The sequence below is a fragment of the Glycine soja genome, chromosome 18, assembly GCF_004193775.1.
Source record: "Glycine soja cultivar W05 chromosome 18, ASM419377v2, whole genome shotgun sequence".
NCBI lineage: Eukaryota > Viridiplantae > Streptophyta > Magnoliopsida > Fabales > Fabaceae > Glycine > Glycine soja.
In genome coordinates, this window is record NC_041019.1 from 34996081 (window position 1) to 35011213 (window position 15133).

At 37.3% G+C, this 15133-nt stretch overlaps 1 non-coding gene across 1 annotated transcript; it reads right to left on the bottom strand.

Annotated features, from left to right (window-relative positions):
• Nucleotides 1–1757: 1757 nt before the first annotated feature.
• LOC114397864 lies at nt 1758–1864 on the bottom strand. The gene has a single exon (XR_003663480.1). It is a non-coding gene; the product is annotated as a small nucleolar RNA R71 (small nucleolar RNA).
• Between the last annotated feature and the right edge of the window lie 13269 nt (nt 1865–15133).

The window sequence follows — 15133 nt, forward strand, 5'->3', positions numbered from 1 at the left end:
TAATCCTTTCGTGTTTTATGTTTAATTGTTAGTATTGTGTTAGTATGTGTGTTAGTGTTGATTAGTTCACTGGTATTGATAACAGACAAATCCATAATCCATATATCTAGGCTAATTAGACTTGTCAGGTTTTAGCGATTTTAATATATAGATTTTAGTCCTTATTTTCATTGTCGGTCTTCCTTAGAAGTAGTTATTCCTTATTTTTTACTGTTAGGTTTTAGGAGTAAGTATTTAGATTTAGTAGATTTAGATCTTATTTATTTGAATTTCTTAGAAGTAGTTATCTTTATCGCAATTTAAATATTTTATCATATCTTATCTTTAAATTTTTTTTATCTTATCTTATCTATTATCTTTATCTTCTATTTTGATCTTTCAATCTTTTATCTTCGAATTTTATCTTTAAATATCTTATCTTTTCTTTACCTTATCTTCTATCTTCTATTTTAAATTCTTATCTCTTGCTTTTAAATTGGGTTTGCATTAATCTAAATACAAACAAAGTCCCTGTTTCAGTCTTGGGTGTTTTGCTGTGAAAATTGTGCTTGAAAACAGGGCAGTAGTAGAAATCAGCTAGAGACGGATTTTAGCGACCACCCATGCTGAATTATTTGGGATTTTTTTGTTTTAGTAGCTAGGGTTGTTATTTTTGGCTGAATTTTTTTGGGGTAACTTCTTTTAATCCATATTTTGTGGGAAAAATAGCTAGAGCCTTTAGTTTGGTCAAATTTGAAAGTTCCAAAAAACTAGCAAATTTTGTGTTTGTCAAAACTTCAAACGGCCATAACTTTTGCTCCGGTTATCAGAATCGCAATTATTATATATGCATTTGGGGTAGAAAAAAATTTCCTACACCGTGGCAGCCGCCATAGGCCGGCTGAGGTCTCCATCGTCCAAAAAAACCGATTCTGTCAAAAGTTTTTTATTTTTCAAGTTTTATTCACTTATTTTTCTTAACCTACCATTTTTAGCTTTCATAGTTAGACTTTGAATTTTTGTCTGAAATTTTTTGTGCTATCTTATCATCATTTTATAAGGTTGCTCACAAAATTTCAAGTCATTTGGATATCATTTGAGGGTAGCTGTAGTTCAAACCTACACCTTTATTTACATGACAAGGCAACTAGTTGTGTGCATGCTGAATGTAGTGTATGACTAGAGGCAATCCATCTGACTTACAACCCTTTGATCCTGAGATAGATAGGACATCTCATAGATTAGTTAGGCATCATTTTATACCTTTTGATCATTCTGAGCATTCCATAACTGGTGAATCTGTGCATTCTGTTATTGGTGATTTTGAACATCCTGATCTTGAGCATTATAATTTTGAGCATTCTGATTCTGAGCATTCTGATTTTGCACATTCTGAGAACATGGCACAACCTCCACCTCGTGAGAGGACTCTAAGGGAAATGGCTGCACCTGATTTCACCTACGAAAGCTTGTGCATCCAATACCCTGATGAGGATGTCCCATATGTTCTTAAGACTGGACTGATTCATTTGCTTCCAAAGTTTCATGGCCTTGCAGGTGAAGACCCGCACAAACATTTGAAAGAATTTCACATTGTCTGCTCTACCATGAAATCCCCAGATGTCCAAGAGGATCACATATTTCTGAAGGCTTTTCCTCATTCATTAGAGGGAGTGGCAAAGGACTGGCTGTATTACCTTGCTCCAAGGTCCATCACGAGCTGGGATGACCTTAAGAGAGTATTCTTAGAAAAAATTTTCCCTGCTTCCAGGACCACAGCCATCAGGAAGGATATCTCAGGTATTAGACAACTCAGTGGAGAGAGCCTGTATGAGTACTGGGAGAGATTTAAGAAACTATGTGCCAGTTGCCCCCACCATCAGATTTCAGAACAGCTTCTTCTCCAATATTTTTATGAAGGACTCAGTAATATGGAGAGAAGTATGATAGATGCTGCCAGTGGTGGAGCCCTTGGAGACATGACTCCTGCTGAAGCCAAAAATTTAATTGAGAAGATGGCCTCCAACTCCCAGCAGTTTAGTGCCAGAAATGATGCCATAGTCATTAGAGGAGTGCATGAGGTAGCTACAAACCCATCTGCATCATCTGAAACTAAAAAGCTTGAAGGCAAACTGGATGCGTTGGTCAACTTGGTAACCCAGCTGGCCTTGAATCAGAAATCTGTACCTGTCGCAAGGGTTTGTGGTTTGTGCTCCTCTGCTGACCACCATACAGACCTTTGCCCTTCCATGCAGCAACCTGGAGCAATTGAGCAGCCTGAAGCTTATGCTGCAAATATTTACAATAGACCTCCTCAACCTCAGCAGCAAAATCAACCACAGCAGAACAATTATGACCTTTCCAGCAACAGATACAACCCTGGATGGAGGAATCACCCTAACCTCAGATGGTCCAGCCCTCAACAACAACAGCAGCCTGCTCCTTCCTTCCAAAATGCTGCTGGCCCAAGCAGACCATACATTCCTCCACCAATCCAACAACAGCAACAACCCCAGAAACAGCCAACAGTTGAGGCCCCTCCACAACCTTCCCTCGAAGAACTTGTGAGGCAAATGACTATGCAGAACATGCAGTTTCAGCAAGAGACCAGAGCCTCCATTCAGAGCTTAACCAATCAGATGGGACAATTAGCTACTCAATTGAATCAACAACAGTCCCAGAATTCTGACAAGCTGCCTTCTCAAGCTGTCCAAAACCCCAAAAATGTCAGTGCCATTTCATTGAGGTCGGGAAAGCAATGTCAAGGACCTCAACCCGTAGCACCTTCCTCATCTGCAAATGAACCTGCCAAACTTCACTCTATTCCAGAAAAAGGTGATGACAAAAATTTACCTAACAATTTCACAGGTAATTCTGATTTGCAGAAGCAGCACATTCCCCCTCTTCCATTCCCTCCAAGAGCAGTTTCCAACAAAAAAATGGAAGAGGCAGAGAAAGAGATCTTGGAAACGTTTAGAAAGGTAGAGGTAAACATACCTCTGTTGGATGCAATAAAGCAAATTCCAAGATATGCCAAATTCTTGAAGGAGTTGTGCACTAATAAGCGGAAGCTTAAAGGAAGTGAACGGATTAGCATGGGCAGAAATGTCTCCGCATTGATTGGTAAATCTGTTCCTCAAATTCCTGAAAAATGCAAAGATCCAGGTACATTCAGCATACCTTGTATCATAGGGAATAGTAAGTTTGACAATGCCATGCTAGATTTAGGAGCTTCTGTTAGTGTTATGCCTCTGTCTATTTTTAATTCTCTATCTCTAGGTCCCTTGCAGTCAACTGATGTGGTAATTCATTTAGCTAATAGAAGTGTTGCCTATCCTGTTGGTTTCATAGAAGATGTCTTAGTTAGAGTTGGTGAACTGATTTTCCCTGTTGATTTTTATATCTTGAATATGGAAGATGGATTTTCTCAAGGATCAGTTCCCATCATTCTAGGCAGACCCTTTATGAAAACTGCTAGAACTAAGATAGATGTTTATGCAGGCACATTGTCTATGGAGTTTGGTGATATAACTGTTCATTTTAATATTCTGGATGCTATGAAATACCCATCTGAAGATCTTTCTGTATTTCGTGCTGAAATAATTGACCATGTTGTTGATGAATACATGACTAATCTTTATTCTAATCTGCATGCCTCTCACTCTTCATGCATTGAGTCTGAAATTGTACTTGATCATATGTCTGAATTTGATGCTGAGAGTGAATCTGAGAGTGATATTGATTGCATGCCTGGTGGTGGTGTTTTACCTCTTGAGATTGATTTTATAGAGTCAGATAGGACTAACCATGTTTCAGGAAGTACACATATCTCCTTCTACCACTGTCCAGCCGACCACACCAGAATTGAAGCCTCTGCCATCAAATTTAAAATACGCTTACTTGGATGATAGCAAGAGTTTTCCAGTGATTATATCTGCCTCCCTTGCGGATGAGCAAGAGGAGAAGTTGTTGTCAGTTCTCAAGAAGCATAAGAAGGCTATAGGCTAGACCCTGGCTGATCGAGGCCGTACCCGAATCAAATAAACATTAAAATGTAGTAACTAGGAAGTGATCCTAGGTCGTTTCCCAACGAGCAGTGACAAGCCAAATGTTCATAATATACTTGCAGTAACAGTAACAGTAACGATGGGGGGGGTTGTTTGCTTTTGTAAATTAAACAGCGAATATATGTGAATTAGAAAATATCATAATTAAAACACGTTGCTTCCCCTTGATTCACAAGCAAGTCTCTTATCCTAGGTTACGAGAGTTTATCCTTTATCAGTTTAACCACTTAATCCTCAAGAGAAACTGAACAGAATTTAACAGTAATAATAGAACCTCAAAGAGAACTGTGCTTGATCCTCAAGAGAAAACAACGTTGCGGACTTAGCCTTCCATTAATCAAATAGAGAACGAAATTTTTTTGATAAAACTAAAAGTCTGAACTGGAATTGAAAAAAAACGAAAATAAAAGAGAAAGAGAAGAGAGACTAAAACTAAAAACGAAAAATAGAAGAGAGAGAGGAGAGAGAGAGAGAGTCTCCCGCGAGGGAGAGAGGGGGGGGGCCCTAAACTAGAACCTTGGTGCTGTTATATAGTTTTTTTCAGCCCCAAAGCTTACAAATATGTTTTAAATCCAAGCCCATAAGTAAAATCAAATCAAATCTAGATAAGATAAGATAAGATCTAGATGAAATAATATCTAGATGAGATCAAATCTAAATAATATCTAGATAAGATAAGATCTAATTTTATAGAATAAATTAGTCTGCCCTCTTCAAGTCCAAGCCCAATTCTAGATTCAAGCCCAATGCTAGATTCAAGCCCAATGCTTCATTAATTCCTGAAATTAGATTAAAAACATCAAATTAGCTGAATGGGCCCAAATAATAAAACTGCCTAATTAATTGACAATTAAGACCAATCAATAATTAAAATGGTGCAAAAAGGGTTTAGAAAATAGAAGAAAATGATGGCACATCAAAACCCCCCATACTTAGCCTTTTGCACTCCTGGGCAAAATGAAACAAAGAACAAAATCCAAGGATATCAGAGGGAGACAAACAAAAAGATTCACATATTTCTCAATGAACATCAAGGAATAAAAGGAATGGGTAACATCTAACATAAGGAGATCCAAAAAGTCAAGACATTCATGAAAATCATCCAAGCAACCCAATCATGGCAAAATAGTTAATCAGCTCAAGAATGAAAAGTGATAAAGCCTCACAAGATATACACTCTATCTCTCAAGTGTCTAGGCTACTATTTACCCTCAAAGCACCCATGAAAGCAAACACCACATAAACTTGGCAAGATTCTAAAATTGACAATCAACCCATAAACACAAGCACATGAGGATCAAAAGGTCTTTTAAGGTTGTAATGGGGCCAAGGACAAGGTATGGAGAAATATGGAATAAGTGGCTAAATCCCAAAGGAATAGAGGAGCAAAGGGGAATAAGTGCATATTAAAAAAAAAATAAGAAAATATAAAGAAGTAAAGATAAAAATTAAACATGAAGAGTAGAACCAAGAGTTTCATCATTCTTGTGCCATTTAAGATCTTATTCACTCAACTTTATTGCTTTTCTTTTTCTTTTTTTTTTTTCGAATTTTTTTCGAATTTTTTTTTTTTTTTTTTAACTCTTTGGCCTTTGAGAAACAACATTTCATTCAGCATGTCCAACATTTAACCAATATACAATGTACATCAAGTATGGCCCAAAATACATCATGAAGCATAGCCAACAAAACAAGTTGTCCAATGAAACAAAAACCCCCCACACTTATTCCCAAAACAATTCCAAAGCTCCAAAATTCCTTAAGGATATGGTAATATCATGGTTTTTCACTTAAGGCTTGTAGTGAGCTTCAAAACAAGGAAAGGGAAACAAGGCTCAAAAGGGCTATCAAAGGAATTAATTCAAGGTAAGTCCATTTGGCTAGAAGCTTATAAGAACAAAATTGCCTTAATCATTTCCAAATATGCATGTGAATTAGGACGCATCAACAAGAATCAAGCCAAGGCTATTGTGCAAGCAATCAATGGGGCAAAACACACCAAATGATTATAATGATGGATGGCTCAAATTCTCACAAAGGTAAAATCATCACTTTCAAATTGAGCTTTCAAAACTATCATGACATGTAGAGAAGAATCAAGGATTTCAAGTCACAAAATGTCAAGAACTTTTATTTTCAAAACAATTACCCATTTCTTGAACATATCCTATAATTCAAAGAAAAACATGCAAAGTCGTACGTGCACACAAAATTGACCCAAAATATTAAACTGAAAATCCGACGAAACTAACAACATTAACAAATTAACACAACTAACAAATTAACAAAACCAACAAAACTAGCAAAACCAAAGAACACTCCCCCCCCCCCCCCCATACTTAAACAACACATTGTCCTCAATGTAGCACAATTAAAAGATTAAAAACAATTAAATCATCAAAGAGAATCGGACAAGTGTAATAAAAGCAAAGAAGGAGATAGGAAAAGAAAAACTCCCTAAGTCATGGTGGAGGAAGAGTAGGGTGGAGTAAGGAAGTCTCTTCCACCACTACGTCCACTAAAGAAGGGTTCGTGAGGAATGGCTTAAGTCGATGTCCGTTGACCTTGAAGCTCTTGTTTGTGGAGTCGCTTTTGATCTCAACTGTACCATAAGGAAAAACATTAGTAACAACAAAAGGACCAATCCACTTAGACCTCAACTTACCACTCATGAGTCCAAGCCTAGAATTATACAATAACACTTTTTGCCCAACCACAAAGTCTTTTTTAACTATCATGCTATCATGGAACTTCTTGGTCTTTTCTTTGTAGAACTTGGCATTCTCGTAGGCGTCTAGGCGGATTTCATCTAACTCACTCAGTTGCAACTTCCTTTTCTCGCCAGCTTGATCCATAGAGAAGTTGCAAGTCTTCACTGCCCAGTATGCTTTGTGCTCAATTTCCACTGGAAGATGACATGCCTTTCCAAAGACAACCCGATAAGGAGACATTCCTATGGGTGCTTTGTAGGCAGTCCGATGTGCCCAGAGAGCGTCATCAAGCTTGGTACTCCAATCTTTCCTGCTTGGCTGCACAATCTTCACAGCAAAACACCCAAGACTGAAACAGGGACTTTGTTTGTATTTAGATTAATGCAAACCCAATTTAAAAGCAAGAGATAAGAATTTAAAATAGAAGATAGAAGATAAGGTAAAGAAAAGATAAGATATTTAAAGATAAAATTAGAAGATAAAAGAAAAGATAAGATATTTAAAGATAAAATTCGAAGATAAAAGATTGAAAGATCAAAATAGAAGATAAAGATAATAGATAAGATAAGATAAAAAATTTAAAGATAAGATATGATAAAATATTTAAATTGCGATAAAGATAACTACTTCTACGAAATTCAAATAAATAAGATCTAAATCTACTAAATCTAAATACTTACTCCTAAAACCCAACAGTAAAAAAAAATAAGGAATAACTACTTCTAAGGAAGACCGACAATGAAAATAAGGACTAAAATCTATATATTAAAATCGCTAAAACCTGACAAGTCTAATTAGCCTAGATATATGGATTCTGGATTTGTCTGTTATCAATACCAGTGAACTACTCAACACTAACACACATACTAACACAATACTAACAATTAAACATAAAAAACGAAAGGATTAAACACACAACAATAGCTAGCTATTATGAACCTTTGGACACTGCTCCCCGGCAACGGCGCCAAATTTGATCGAGGCCGTACCCGAATCAAATAAACATTAAAATGTAGTAACTAGGAAGTGATCCTAGGTCGTTTCCCAACGAGCAGTGACAAGCCAAATGTTCATAATATACTTGCAGTAACAGTAACAGTAACGATGGGGGGGGGGGGGTTGTTTGCTTTTGTAAATTAAACAGCGAATATATGTGAATTAGAAAATATCAGAATTAAAACACGTTGCTTCCCCTTGATTCACAAGCAAGTCTCTTATCCTAGGTTACGAGAGTTTATCCTTTATCAGTTTAACCACTTAATCCAACCCTAAATTAAATTACTAAGCGAAATTCAACATAAGGCATTCATTATGTGATTAAGCATCACATACACCAATTACTCATAAACGATCATTAAGCATGAACGTAAATTAAGCGCAGAGACAATTAATCAAGCACTAAGCATGCATGAATTAAAAGCAACAAATTCAAAGTAATTAGTGAAGAGGAAAAACTGAACAGAATTTAACAGTGATAATAGAACCTCAAAGAGAACTGTGCTTGATCCTCAAGAGAAAACAACGTTGCGGACTTAGCCTTCCATTAATCAAATAGAGAACGAAATTTTTTTGATAAAACTAAAAGTCTGAACTGGAATTGAAAAAAAACGAAAATAAAAGAGAAAGAGAAGAGAGACTAAAACTAAAAACGAAAAATAGAAGAGAGAGAGGAGAGAGAGAGAGAGTCTCCCGCGAGGGGGAGAGGGGGGGGCCCCTAAACTAGAACCTTGGTGCTGTTATATAGTTTTTTTCAGCCCCAAAGCTTACAAATATGTTTTAAATCCAAGCCCATAAGTAAAATCAAATCAAATCTAGATAAGATAAGATAAGATAAGATCTAGATGAGATCAAATCTAAATAATATCTAGATAAGATAAGATCTAATTTTATAGAATAAATTAGTCTGCCCTCTTCAAGTCCAAGCCCAATTCTAGATTCAAGCCCAATGCTAGATTCAAGCCCAATGCTTCATTAATTCCTGAAATTAGATTAAAAACATCAAATTAGCTGAATGGGCCCAAATAATAAAACTGCCTAATTAATTGACAATTAAGACCAATCAATAATTAAAATGGTGCAAAAAGGGTTTAGAAAATAGAAGAAAATGATGGCACATCACTGGCGGACATTCCTGGTATTAGCCCATCCACATGTATGCATCGAATAAATTTAGAGGATGGAGCTAAACCAGTAAGACAGCCACAGAGAAGACTCAACCCGGTGATTCTTGATGTAGTGAAGAAGGAGATAACCAAGCTTTTGCAAGCTGGAATCATTTATCCTATCTCCGACAGCCAATGGGTGAGTCCCGTCCAGGTAGTCCCGAAAAAGACTGGCCTCACAGTGATCAGAAATGAGAAGGGGGAGCTGATTCCTACTCGGGTGCAGAACAGTTGGAGAGTCTGCATTGACTATAGGAGGCTGAACCAGGTTACCAAAAAGGACCATTTTCCCCTGCCATTCATTGACCAGATGCTTGAACGCCTGGCAGGTAAATCCCACTACTGTTTCCTTGATGGTTTTTCTGGTTATATGCAAATTACTATTGCTCCTGAGGATCAGGAAAAGACCACATTCACCTGCCCCTTCGGCACTTTTGCTTATAGGAGGATGCCTTTCGGCCTGTGCAATGCCCCTGGTACCTTCCAGCGGTGCACGATTAGTATTTTCAGTGATTTTTTAGAAAATTGCATAGAGGTGTTTATGGATGATTTCACTGTATATGGATCCTCTTTTGATGGTTGTTTGAATAGTTTGGAAAAAGTTTTGAATAGATGCATTGAAACTAACCTTGTTCTAAATTTTGAAAAATGTCATTTTATGGTTGAGAAAGGTATAGTTTTAGGCCACATTATTTCCAATAAGGGCATTGAAGTAGATCCTGCAAAAATTTCTGTTATTTCACAATTGCCTTACCCCTCTTGTGTGCGAGAGGTGCGATCTTTCCTTGGTCATGCAGGATTCTACAGGCGCTTTATAAGGGATTTTAGCAAAATAGCCCTTCCACTGTCCAACTTGTTGCAAAAGGAGGTGGAGTTTGACTTTAATGACAGATGCAAAGAGGCTTTGATTGCCTCAAAAGAGCGTTGACTACCACCCCCATCATCCAGGCACCCGATTGGACAGCCCCTTTTGAGCTTATGTGTGATGCATCAAATTATGCATTGGGGGCTGTCCTTGCTCAGAAAATTGATAAATTGCCCAGGGTGATATATTATGCTTCTAGGACTTTAGATGCTGCCCAAGCAAATTATACTACTACTGAGAAAGAGCTTCTAGCCATAGTTTTTGCTCTTGAAAAATTTCGATCTTATTTGCTTGGTACTCGCATTATTGTTTATACTGACCATGCAGCTCTAAAGTACTTGTTGAAGAAGGCTGATTCTAAGCCTAGGTTGATCCGATGGATGCTCTGGCTCCAAGAGTTTGACTTGGAGATCCGTGATAGGAGCGGAGCACAAAATCTAGTTGCTGATCATTTGAGCCGGATCGAACGTGTCTCTGATGCAGATTCACCTATTCGGGATGATTTCCCGGATGATCATTTGTATATATTGTATAGTATTTCTGACTCTCTTTCTACTCCCTGGTTTGCTAACATTGTCAATTATTTAGTTGCCTCTGTTTTTCCTCCCTTAGCATCTAAGGCCCAAAAAGATGAGATTAAAAGTGATGCTAAGCATTTTATTTGGGATGACCCCTACTTGTGGAAATTGTGCAGTGATCAGGTCATTAGACGGTGCATTCCAGATCATGAGACTGACTCAGTCCTGCAGTTCTGTCATTCTTCCGCACCAGGAGGTCATCTGGGTGTTCAAAGGACAGCTCGCAAAGTGCTTGATTGTGGTTTTTATTGGCCCACCATATTTAAAGATGCGTGGAAGATCTGCAGCACTTGTGAGCAGTGTCAGAGAGCAGGACATACACTTACATGGCGACAACAAATGCCTCAGCAACCTATGCTATTTTGTGAGGTGTTTGATGTCTGGGGTATAGATTTCATGGGTCCTTTTCCTGTCTCTTTTGGTTATGTTTACATTCTCCTTGCAGTTGACTATGTTTCAAAATGGGTGGAAGCCAAGCCCACTAGAACTAATGATGCTAAATTTGTCGCAGACTTTGTCAGGTCTAATCTGTTTTGCAGGTTTGGAGTACCTAAAGCAATTGTTAGTGATCAAGGAACCCATTTTTGCAACAGGACAATGCATGCCCTGCTTAAAAAGTACGGGGTGGTACACAGGGTATCCACACCATACCACCCCCAAACTAATGGACAGGCAGAAATTTCTAACAGGGAAATCAAGAGAATTCTAGAGAAGATTATGCATCCAAGCAGGAAAGATTGGAGTACCAGGCTTGATGATGCTCTCTGGGCACATCGGACTGCCTACAAAGCACCCATAGGAATGTCTCCTTATCGGGTTGTCTTTGGAAAGGCATGTCATCTTCCAGTGGAAATTGAGCACAAAGCATACTGGGCAGTGAAGACTTGCAACTTCTCTATGGATCAAGCTGGCGAGGAAAGGAAGTTGCAACTGAGTGAGTTAGATGAAATCCGCCTAGACGCCTACGAGAATGCCAAGTTCTACAAAGAAAAGACCAAGAAGTTCCATGATAGCATGATAGTTAAAAAAGACTTTGTGGTTGGGCAAAAAGTGTTATTGTATAATTCTAGGCTTGGACTCATGAGTGGTAAGTTGAGGTCTAAGTGGATTGGTCCTTTTGTTGTTACTAATGTTTTTCCTTATGGTACAGTTGAGATCAAAAGCGACTCCACAAACAAGAGCTTCAAGGTCAACGAACATCGACTTAAGCCATTCCTCACGAACCCTTCTTTAGTGGACGTAGTGGTGGAAGAGACTTCCCTACTCCACCCTACTCTTCCTCCACCATGACTTAGGGAGTTTTTCTTTTCCTATCTCCTTCTTTGGTTTTATTACACTTGTCCGATTCTCTTTGATGATTTAATTGTTTTTAATCTTTTAATTGTGCTACATTGAGGACAATGTGTTGTTTAAGTATGGGGGGGGGAGTGTTCTTTGGTTTTGCTAGTTTTGTTGGTTTTGTTAATTTGTTAGTTGTGTTAATTTGTTAATGTTGTTAGTTTCGTCGGATTTTCAGTTTAATATTTTGGGTCAATTTTGTGTGCACGTACGACTTTGCATGTTTTTCTTTGAAATATAGGATATGTTCAAGAAATGGGTAATTGTTTTGAAAATAAAAGTTCTTGACATTTTGTGACTTGAAATCCTTGATTCTTCTCTACATGTCATGATAGTTTTGAAAGCTCAATTTGAAAGTGATGATTTTACCTTTGTGAGAATTTGAGCCATCCATCATTATAATCATTTGGTGTGTTTTGCCCCATTGATTGCTTGCACAATAGCCTTGGCTTGATTCTTGTTGATGCGTCCTAATTCACATGCATATTTGGAAATGATTAAGGCAATTTTGTTCTTATAAGCTTCTAGCCAAATGGACTTACCTTGAATTAATTCCTTTGATAGCCCTTTTGAGCCTTGTTTCCCTTTCCTTGTTTTGAAGCTCACTACAAGCCTTAAGTGAAAAACCATGATATTACCATATCCTTAAGGAATTTTGGAGCTTTGGAATTGTTTTGGGAATAAGTGTGGGGGGTTTTTGTTTCATTGGACAACTTGTTTTGTTGACTATGCTTCATGATGTATTTTGGGCCATACTTGATGTACATTGTATATTGGTTAAATGTTGGACATGCTGAATGAAATGTTGTTTCTCAAAGGCAAAAAAAAAAAAAAAAAAAATATTTCGAAAAAAAAAAAAAGAAAAAACAAAAAAAAAAAGCAATAAAGTTGAGTGAATAGGATCTTTAATGGCACAAGAATGATGAAACTCTTGGTTCTACTCTTCATGTTTAATTTTTATCTTTACTTCTTTTTATTTTCTTATTTTTTTTCTTAATATGCACTTATTCCCCTTTGCTCCTCTATTCCTTTGGGATTTAGCCACTTATTCCATATTTCTCCGTACCTTGTCCTTGGCCCCATTACAACCTTAAAAGACCTTTTGATCCTCATGTGCTTGTGTTTATGGTTGATTGTCAATTTTAGAATCTTGCCAAGTTTATGTGGTGTTTGCTTTCATGGGTGCTTTGAGGGTAAATAGTAGCCTAGACACTTGAGAGATAGAGTGTATATCTTGTGAGGCTTTATCACTTTTCATTCTTGAGCTGATTAACTATTTTGCCATGATTGGGTTGCTTGGATGATTTTCATGAATGTCTTGACTTTTTGGATCTCCTTATGTTAGATGTTACCCATTCCTTTTATTCCTTGATGTTCATTGAGAAATATGTGAATGTTTTTGTTTGTCTCCCTCTGATATCCTTGGATTTTGTTCTTTGTTTCATTTTGCCCAGGAGTGCAAAAGGCTAAGTATGGGGGGTTTTGATGTGCCATCATTTTCTCCTATTTCTTAACCCTTTTTGCCCCATTTTAAATACTGATTAGTCTTAATTGTCAAATTTATTAGGCAGTTTTATTATTTGGGCCCATTCAGCTAATTTGATGTTTTTAATCTAATTTCAGGAATTAATGAAGCATTGGGTTTGAATCCAGAATTGGGCTTGGGCTTGAATCCAGAATTGAGCTTGGACTTGAAGAGGGCAGACTATTTTATTCTACAAAATTAGATCTTATCTTATCTTTATCTTATCTAGATATTATTTAGATTTGATCTCATCTAGATATTATTTAATCTAGATCTTATCTTATCTAGATTTGAATTTCTCATCTAGATATTATTTAATCTAGATCTTATCTTATCTTATCTAGATTTGAATTTAATTTATTTATGGGCCTGGATTTAAAACAGATTTGTAAGCTTTGGGACTGAAAAACTATATAACAGCACCAAGGTTCTAGTTTAGGTCTCTCTTGGATTATTCGTTTTTAGTTTTAGTCTCTCTCTCTCTCTCTCTCTCTCTCTCTCTCTCTCTCTCTCTTCTTCTCTCTCCTATTTTCGTTTTTAGTTTTAGGCTTTTCTTAGACACTTTTTTGTTTTGCAATTCCAGTTTTGACTTTTCATTTTAGCAATAAAATTTCGTTCTTCAATCTATAATTTCGTTCTCTATTGATTAATGGAAGGCTAGATTTTCTGGTGTTGTTCCTTTTGAGGACGAAGCCCAACTCTCTTTGAGGTTTCGCTTGCAATGTGGTTTCCTGGCAGTTTTCCCTTCACCAGTTATCCCAATTTCGTGAATATTAATCAGTGCACGCTTCGTGTTCGATTAATTGCCTCTGAGCCTAACTTGCGTTCATGCTTAATGGACGAAGGGCTAACTGGTGTATGTGATGCCTAATCACGTATTGAAAACCCTAAGTTGATTTTCGCTTAGTAAATTGAAATAGGGTTGGATTAAGTGGTTGACTGTTAGGGACGAATTCTCCATAACCCAGGATAAGAGAGTGGCTTCTGAATCAGAGGAAACAACCCGTTTTTAGTATTAGTAGTTTCGTATTCCATTTTATTTGTTCTGCTCTTTAATTACCAAACAACCAAACCCCCCCCCCCCCATCGTTACTGTTACTGTTACTGCAAGTATATTATGAACATTTGGCTTGTCACTGCTCGTTGGGAAACGACCTAGGATCACTTCCTAGTTACTGCATTTTCATGTTTATTTGATTCGGGTACGGCCTCGTTCATGGAGGTTGAGGATGAGGATAGTGTTGTGCATAAGAAGAAAACTGCTGACAAAAAAGGTACTGATGGCAAGAAAAATGAGGTGAGAGGTGAAAGTAATCAAGAAAAAGAGGAACAAATAATGGTCAAGAATAAAGAATTGAAGGACCAAGAAAAAGAAAAAGAAGTAGAAAAATAAATAGAAAATGAAAAAGAAGAAAACAATAATAAGAATACAAAGAAGAGTAGGAGTGAAAAAGCTGTGGATGAAGGTGTGGTAGTACCATATCTTGTGGTACCTTCCAAGAAAGAAAAAGATCGTCATTTGGCGAGATTTTTAGATATTTTCAGGAAACTGGAAATAACCATGCCCTTCGAAGAAGCTTTGCAGCAGATGCCACTCTACTCTAAATTTTTTAAAGATATGTTAACAAGGAAGCATAAATATATTCATCAGGAAAACATGATAGTGGAAGGAAATTGTAGTGCGCTGATCCAGAAGATCCTTCCACCCAAGCATAAAGATCCTGGGAGTGTAACTATTCCTTGTTTAATTGGAGAAGTCAATGTGGTAAAAGCTCTTATTGACCTAGGAGCTAGTATCAATTTGATGCCACTCTCCATGTGCAGAAGATTGGGAGAGTTGGAAATAATGCCCACTCGAATGACTTTACAATTAGCTGATTGCTCCATTACCAGGCCATATGGAGTAAT